A 9,400-nucleotide genomic window follows, 5' to 3' on the forward strand; every position below is an offset into this window, starting at 1 on the left:
TCCTCCCCCGAGGTCAGGTCACAGGTTTTAACGTCCACATTCAGAACAAGCTAGCTGTTGTAGCACACTGCTCCTCCCCCGAGGTCAGGTCATAGGTTTTAACGTCCACATTCAGAACAAGCTAGCTGTTGTAGCACACTGCTCCTCCCCCGAGGTCAGGTCATAGGTTTTAACCTCCACATTCAGAACAAGCTAGCTGTTGTAGCACACTGCTCATCCCCCGAGGTCAAGTCATAGGTTTTAACGTCCACATTCAGAACAAGCTAGCTGTTGTAGTACACTGCTCCTCCCCTTTTTATAAAACATTATATATACCAGAGGCGGATCTAGACGGTGTGGGGGGGGGGGGGCGGCCCTCCCCTAAATTTTGCGATAGTTATAATTTTATTACGGTATATATTAATTTTCATTTTTTTTTACGATCCCCTCCAATCCTCACCCAAAGTTCCATTGACATTCCGCCTCATGTCATTTGCGGCCCCCTAAATGGATTTTCTGCATCCGCCACTGTATATTGGAAGCTAAAGTAAACATTTCCTATCTTAGGCTGGTTCTCCATTTTTGTTTTTTAGTTTACTGCACTCATGTATCAAGCCATTTATTCAGTAATGGAAAGTTTAGTTCACTTATAATATTAACGGAAATTTCCATTAATTTATTTCACATAAATTAATCCATGTGAAATGTTGTAATCCTTATGCTTAGCTGGTTGTCCCGAGATAAGATTGTACTCCGAGTCGCCCAAGGACTGTACTGATAACCACTGACAAATACTAACACGACTTCTATCGTACACGGATGTTGAATGCTGCTGTAAGCAGAGACGCTAATTTTCGACTGGAACAACTTCGAAATCAAGGTAGGCCTACGTGTAGGCTTAGGCCTATTTTTTAAAACTAAATCTCATTTCTTATTATGCCAAATCAGCAACTTCAAAATCAAAGTACGCGTATAATATGAAATTTAATTTATTTTGACGATCAACAATTTCGAAATTAGGTTTCGTGTTTATTAATAATTTAAAAAATCTTTTGACAATTCGAAATCGGGGTACGTATATGTTATTAAATCTAAATGTTTATAACAATCGACAAGTTCGAAATCAGAGTACACATAAATGAACATCAGAAAGTTCGAAATCAAAGTATACAATTTTGACAGTCAGAAAGTTCGAAATCAAAGTACACATTTTTGACAGTCAGAAAGTCTGAAATCAAAGTACACATTTTTGACAGAAAGTCTGAAATCAAAGTACACATTTTTGACAGTCAGAAAGTTTGAAATCAAAGTACACATTTTTGACAGTCAGAAAGTTCGAAATCAAAGTACACATTTTGACAGCTAGAAAGTCTGAAATCAAAGTACACATTTCTGACAGTCAGAAAGTTTGAAATCAAAGTACACATTTTTGACAATCAGAAAGTTTGAAATAAGAGTATACATATATTATTAAATTTTATTTTTGTCAGTACTGCGAACTCGGGGTTCGTGTATATTGTTTAATTTTCTTTGACGATAATCCACTTACCAATCTAGATTTTTTGATATGTATTCAATTTTAAGGAATATATTTTAATCAGAACAGCATTTGCTGCATTTGCATTTGAAGTTAATAATTATACATGTGTATGTATGGGCACGTACACACATACATATTACAAATGTGTGTGTGTATGTGTGCGTATGTGTGTGTATGTGTGTGTGTATGTTTGTGTCTGTGTCAGTGTCTCTCTCTCTCTCTCTCTCTCTCTCTCTCTCTCTCTCTCTCTCTCTCTCTCTCTCTCTCTCTCTCTCTCTCTCTGTGTGTGTGTATGTGTGTGTGTGTGTGCAGAACCGGTTTAAGAACCCGCGGGGTCTGTAGCACAACTAACAGCGGTCCCTCTTTCCAGGATATATATTTTGCAACCCCCTCAGGGAGAGTGGAAAAAACCCCTGGGGGAAATAAATGTACAAATGACCGCGGAGTCCCCTTAGGCGCGGGGACCGTAGCACGTGCTACATATGCTACTAAGATAATCTCTCTCTCTCTCTCTCTCTCTCTCTCTCTCTCTCTCTCTCTCTCTCTCTCTCTCTCTCTCTCTCTCTCTCTCTCTCTCTCTCAAGAATAAATGATAATATAGGTATCCATACAGTTACATGTCGTATCACACATGTAGGCGAATTACTGATAAGGGACGAAGTCACAGGTTTCAATGTGTACAAAACACAGATAAAACAACACTTGAAAGGTCGAGATAAATAAATTGTATCAAAAGGATACACATTTTCTAAATACTAATGTTACCGGAATGTGTTTAATGCCCTGCAACTGGGTTTTGTGTTATTACTAGTAAGGGAATAAAGGCCCGGGGAGGTGGGGGGGGGGGGGGGGGGGGGGGGGGGGGGGGGGGGGGGGGGGGGGGGTGTCTAATGTTTGGGGTCTGATGGAAATATGGCGTTCGATTAATAACTCCCCAGCAAATTATGTTCATTAGCGCAATCTGACATATAAAACTGATTGTTGAGGGTCGTGAGCACAATCGCGCCTCTGCACATTGGCGGATCCAGAGGGGTTTTACAGGGGTTTCATGACAGATACACACCCCCGCGTTTGGGGTGCCCATTTTTTTTTTTTGTTGTTGTATCATCCACAATGTACAACATTAAATTGACCTGTTTAGAATATCCTGGACCCCTTTTAGAAAATCCTGGATCCGCCCGTGCTGCACGCTCCTATATTCATTTTGAAGTGCGATTTTTCACACTCCAGGATTTTTGAAAAACGAATGTGAGGTACCATGTAGTAACTGGTGACACTTTGTCCAAATAATAAAGAAGAAACGTACAGCAGCCACCTGGATACCGCCATAACACTAGCAGCTAGCTATATTTATGTTCAGTTCCCCACGGTCAGACTAGCACATACCACAGCATGTGATATACATGCAGCACTAGCTATAATGGAAGTAGGGTGGATCCTACAATCCATCGCAGTTAGTACATAATAAATAACGATACAATTTATACAAAAATATATTATTAATTTTTTAATGCAAAATTTATAAAATAAATAATAATAATAATAATAATAATAATAATAATAATAATTATTATTATTATTACAAATTTCTTTCAAATGGTATAGATTAAATATAATTTTTACAACGGGTAAAGAAACAATAGCTGGACGGCATATGAGGACATGTGTTCCAGTGGTAGGACATGGTTTACAGGAGCAAAAATAGTATAATTAGTATATTGGATATAATACAAATGCGAAAATCAGTAAATGTGATATTTTATCAATGGTATATAAATATAGCTTACGGCTTCTTAAATTTATTCATGATTTCTTTTATTAGTTTGCATGTGTTTTTTAAATAACTAATTCTGTGGTTATTCATTAATACATTATACTTTAATGTACTTGGTTTAACATAGAAATATGATTTCAAAAGTAGTTTGCGGATATCTGTGAAAAAATTACATATAAACAGGTAATGATATTCGTCACCTATGTGGTTCATTTCACAAAGTGTGCAAAGTCTGTATTCTAAAGGGATATTATTCCATCGTCCGGTTTCCATTGGTAGGTAATGGTTCACAGTTCTGTATTTAATAAGGTTGGACAAGATATATTAGGGTAAAATGTTAAAATATTTCTGTAAGATAAGATTATCTTTAATGATATTGTAATTTTTTCCTTTGGAAGATACATTTTTATCACTGTTCCAGGTTTGATTGTACTGGTCATGCTGCCTTAATTTTATTTGTTCTACTAATATTTTAGTGGATTGAAAGTTTCGGTACATCCATGTGTCTGACATGCCAAGATTATCAAGTATAGCTTTGATATTATTTATCCATTTATAACTGTGTTCATTCAAGAACTGATCACGCAACATTAATTCGTGTAGTAAGAATGAAATCTTTGTTTTCCCAGTACAATTTTGGCCCAGAAACTAATAATAATTTTTTTGTTGTATAATGAATTTGAGTGGCTTTCTTTCGAGCTCGCCATGCATCATGAACAACGGTGTGCTCTTTTTTAAAGATAGTATGCGTCTCATGAAGTTTACATGTATAGTTTTAATTATATTGGTATTTTCATATCCCTATATTTCACAACCATATAGAAGGATTGGGGTTACTATAGAGTCGAATAGTTTTAATTTACATTGGATTGATAGGTTTTTATCTTTAGATTTAGATAAAATTAAATACATAGCTTTTGTTGCTCGTTGTGTTAGCAGTTTTTTGGTTGTGTTAAATTTATTAAGTTTGTTTAGCGTTAGTCCCAGGTATTTGTACTCCTTTATATTCTATTCAAATTATTTTTTTATTTGACCCCAGACACAAGTATGGCAGTGTCTCCTTTATTTTATACTTCTTTATATTCTTAATTACTCTATTTCGGAAGCATAAATATTTTCTTGTAATCCTTTGTATTACCGTTAAATATTAATACTTTAGTTTTGTCGATGTTCACTTTGAGTTTCCAGGTATTGCAATATTCGAAAAATTCATTTAATGTATGCTGTAGGTCAGATGCTGAGGAAGCTAGTAAGGCAGTATCGTCCGCATATAGAAGGCTTAATAGACATACACCGGTTTCAAGAAATATATCTACGTTTAAGTAGAGGAAGAATAAGATCGGTGACAGATTTTCCCCTTGGCGTACTCCGATGTCACTTGGAAAAAGCTGAGAATGTACTGAATTTACACTAACACACGACTTAATACCCTGATACATGTTATGTATAATGACGAGTAGTTTCCCGTAAATTTTAGTATCTAATCCTTTTTGCCAAAAATAAGCCCTGGATATCATATCAAATGCTTTTTGGAAGTCGACAAATGCACAATGGTTTTTTACCCTTATTCTTTAGAATTTCGATAATGGCATGAATATTAAATAAATGGTCAATGGTAGAATAATCTTTTTGGAATGCAGTCTGGGTTTCGCTCAGGATATTATTATCTTCAATAAATTCATTTAATCGTGTATTTAGAATGGAGGTGAATAGTTTAGAGCTACAGCTAAGTAAAGTTATGGGTCTATAATTTTCTGGTGCTTTACGATTTCCTTTATTTTTATAAATAGGTTTGATAATTCCTTCAAGCCATTTATTTGGGAAAAGGCCATGATCCAAAATAATGTTGAAAAGTTTGACGAAAACCGATAGCATAAGGTCAGAAGTTGTCTTAATATACTCGATTTTAATATTGTCTATTCCAGGTGGCTTTCCATTTTTTAACCTTTTAATTGCTAACAGTTTTTTTTCATTTTAAATTTATGAACTCTATGTTCTCTTGATAAATATTTTTTTTTAAATAAGATTTACTTGCATTTATTAAACTAAGTCTATTACAAGTGGTTCTATGTTTTGCATATGTGGATTTTGCTATATGGTATTTACCGCGACTGATTCTGCATATAGAAGATTTCCCGTAGCAAAAACTAATTTTCGAATGGGATGGTCGCCCTTTTTGTGTGTGTGTACGAGTTTGGCTTAATGTCTTTACCGCAGCATCAAGAAATACGTCTTTCAAAGCCCCGGTTGCTGCACCAACGCGCACTTGTATCTCGACAGAATCGTTGTTAAGGATTAAGAGCATGTTTTCAAGTTTGGCTTGATTGATATTATTTTTGAATTTCATAGCTTTATCAGGTTCCCATTTTTGTATGTTTATGTAAGTTAGTGATGGTAGTGTCGTGCAAACTGTTGTCGGTGTGGTACTAATCCTAAGAGTTATAGGGCAACGAATGTCTGAGAAAAGTGAATCATATTCATTTATCTGAACACTGTTTGCCATTTCGAATATGTGATAGGTGCCAATGATATAATCTACCAGACTACAATCTTTGCTAGTAACCTTTCCGATATGTTTGTCACTTCCTACTCTACCGTTTAGGATATAAAGGTTATATGATTTACATATATTCAGCAGCTTAGTGCCATGACTATTTATTTTTTCTGTATCCTGACAATAGGTACATTAATCGATTCTAATTTGGACACGTCGTTTAAGAAATCTGCCATTTCATTTTCGATAATATTCAATGTTCTCGTGTCTGTGTCAGTTATAATGTAGTCAGGGGCACACTTTGTCCTTACATTAAAATCGCCTACAAGAAGTATTGGATTGCCTATTTCGGTGCATATATATAATTTTTATAATATGGTGACCCGATAGGAGGTATATACACTACACCGACTGTTAGTTTCTCAGTGAGGCCTGACATAATGGGTGGTATGCTAAACCAAATGATATTCTCACAACTATTTGTAAAACTAAAGTCAACACAGGTAACCAGTGAATCTTTTATAACAATGGCTATCCCACCCGATGGACGTAGCTGTGTTTTCCTGTTATTAAGTTAAAACTTGTAGCCTGGTATAAAGTTTGATATACAGTACGGTTCGTCATTTTTAGTTTCAGTGAGACAAATAATATCAAATTTTGATACAAAATCTACAAATTCTGGGATATGAAGTTTGCTTCACAAACCGCACACATTTAAACCCAAGAACGTTAATTGACTACTTGGTAACATGTGATTTGATTTAAAGGGTGACTCCGCAATGTAAATATCTTCAATGGTTTTAAAAACTGTAGGTATTTCTACAGAGGGCATAGTTTGTGGTTCTTACACACTTAACTTACTTACTATATCATATCATAGGTAAATGGTTTTCTATGGAGTTTTGTACAGGCTGAGTTATATTGGACACAGGTTCAATAACTGTTGCGCATGTGTCAGTACAAGGTAACATTTCTGGTATATACAAACATGGTTTCGAGGGCACATCATTGGAATACATATTAAAGTGTAATTCTGTACACGGCTGAGAGATATTAGAAGGTTCACAAACTGTACTACATATATCAATACAAGACAACATTTGTCTTGCATACAACAATTGTGGTATATATACATTTGGATCGGGGGCACATTATTTAGATACATATTAGATTGTAAAACTGTACAAGACAGAGTTATATCGGACACCGGATCACTAACTGTACTACACATATCGATACAAGGTAACAATTGTGGTATATACACATTTGGATCGGAGTGCACATAATGTAGATACATATTAGATTGTAAATCAGTACAAGACAGAGTTATATCGGACACAGGTTCACTAACTGTACTACACATATCAATACAAGATCACATTTTGGGTGGATACACACTGGAATTGGAGAGCACATCGCTAGCATATACCTTTCTTTGTGATGCTGTATCAAGTATAGTTAATGTAGAAGCAAGTTTACAATCTGTATTTCTTATGTCAACTATTTGTTCAAATTTCCCCTTGCCGATTTTAACAGTGGGTATGTGACAGCTGTGTTCGCCATTTACGAGTTCGTTAACCCAGGTGTCTATGTGGTGTATTGCTCCACGACTGTCCTAGCTGGAGGTTACGCTGGCGAGTATTGTGTATGGGTTATTGTCCTCGAATGTTGGTGCATTTTTTGGTGTGATGACTCTGTTTCTCTTTCTAGGTGGGGCTTTGGCACTTTCTGGCGTGGTTTTGTAATTTGTTCTTGGCTCTTTATTTTCTTGCGGTCTTCGCTCCCAAGGGTTTTCGGGGAGGTATTCTGTGCCATTGATATATAATCTGTCCACTTTGAGAACTGCTTTTTTTTTTCATTCTTGCTTCTCTGAAAACCGGATATAGTCGTTTTCTACGTTTGGCAATTTCCCGAGGAAACTGATCATTTATGCTGAAAGGTTTTCCTGCGAGTGTTTTGGCAGCGTTCTTTATTTTGTCTTGATCTTTTAGATTTTGGAAATGCGCCACAATTGTTCTATGTCTGTTTTGGGATTCACGGAATGGTCCTAACCTGTGTGTGACCTGAATTGGAACGTCTTCTGTGATCTCCAATTCTTTTTTAATAAAAGCTTTTAACACATCTTCTGTGTTTTCCTCTTGGCCATGGTCTACGATCCCAGAGAAGAGTAAATTGAATCGCATCGACCTTGTTTGGAGGTGTACTAAACCAAAACTAGCACAGGACAAAGCTCATTGAAATACATATAACTGCGATGACATGCACTCATGAATCACTGTTAAAACAATAATGATATCGGGTGTTCGTGAAACGTGGAACAACTTCCGTTTCATTTAACCTGTGCATTTTGATGGTAATTTAGAGACTACACTGAGATTTTACTTGCCGGTTCATCGATTCTCTTTTGACGCAAATGAACTATATAGCCCGTGTCATTGGTAATTCTAGGTACCCAGTCTTCTCGATGATATTGACTTGACAGACAGAGAGCGAGAGAGAGAGAGAAAGAGAGAGAGAGAGAGAGAGAGAGAGAGAGAGAGAGAGAGAGAGAGAGAGAGAGAGAGAGAGAGAGGGGGGGGGGGGGGAAGGGTTGCCATCACACAGCTACTACCAAAGAGCAACAAGGTATCACTTATAAGCACTTAATAGTACATACCACAGCCTTTGTTATATCAACCGTAGGGAATGTGTTGGGATGGGCAAAAAGAAAAAAAGTTCATCACGGGCGATTGATCTTGCGAGCCATTGAATCTCATACGAGCGACCCTGGGCTGGACCATGACCTCTGACTTCAATAGGTGAACGAGAGATATGATAAACCAAGAATAACATATTTAACACAGCAGAGTACGTACTGCGGCTAATGAAGTCAAGCTAAGGTAATCGGACAAAGTTTTTGAAAGTAAATCTGTCGTGGACACAGGTTCTGGAAAGCGTTAGCGCACGACTCGAGGGGTTAGAAACGGTGTTTTTGTTAATAGTGAAAATGACATTTCATCACCGAACGATGTATTTTAGCGTGTTCTATCATATATCAAAGTATGGACCTGCTTTCCGTGCATCACTTCAGTGCATAACTACAGTAAAATTATATGTATGGCAGTATTATTTGGTGGTGTCACAAGGACATAAGTGAATATTTGTTACAGGTCAAATGTTGAAAATTGTAAGGTACGTTTTTGTAAGAGACTGTCTTTCAATTCCTGATGCCAGGGAAAATGAAAACTATTCAGAAAGCAACGAATAAACAGTTTGGTTTGAGGTTTGCACGATTTTGTATAATTATTTCCAATTGCTGCAAATGCTATTGCAATTATATATATATATATATATATATATATATATATATATATATATATATATATATATATACACATGTGTATATATATATATATATATATTATATTTCCATACACGTCATGATTATGCCAAATCTATAATGTAAGTATCTCAAAGGTTCAAAATGAATTCTCGGAGTGTTGTATCTAATGAAAATAAAACTATTGTTGTACAATGTAGCTACAAACAGTAAATTACAAACTGCAGTGTGCATTACAGATGTAAACGCCAGGTTACTTAAACCTTTTTTAACGTTTTTCTCAGTTTGCCAAAC

Source organism: Gigantopelta aegis, chromosome 6, assembly GCF_016097555.1.
Source record: "Gigantopelta aegis isolate Gae_Host chromosome 6, Gae_host_genome, whole genome shotgun sequence".
NCBI lineage: Eukaryota > Metazoa > Mollusca > Gastropoda > Neomphalida > Peltospiridae > Gigantopelta > Gigantopelta aegis.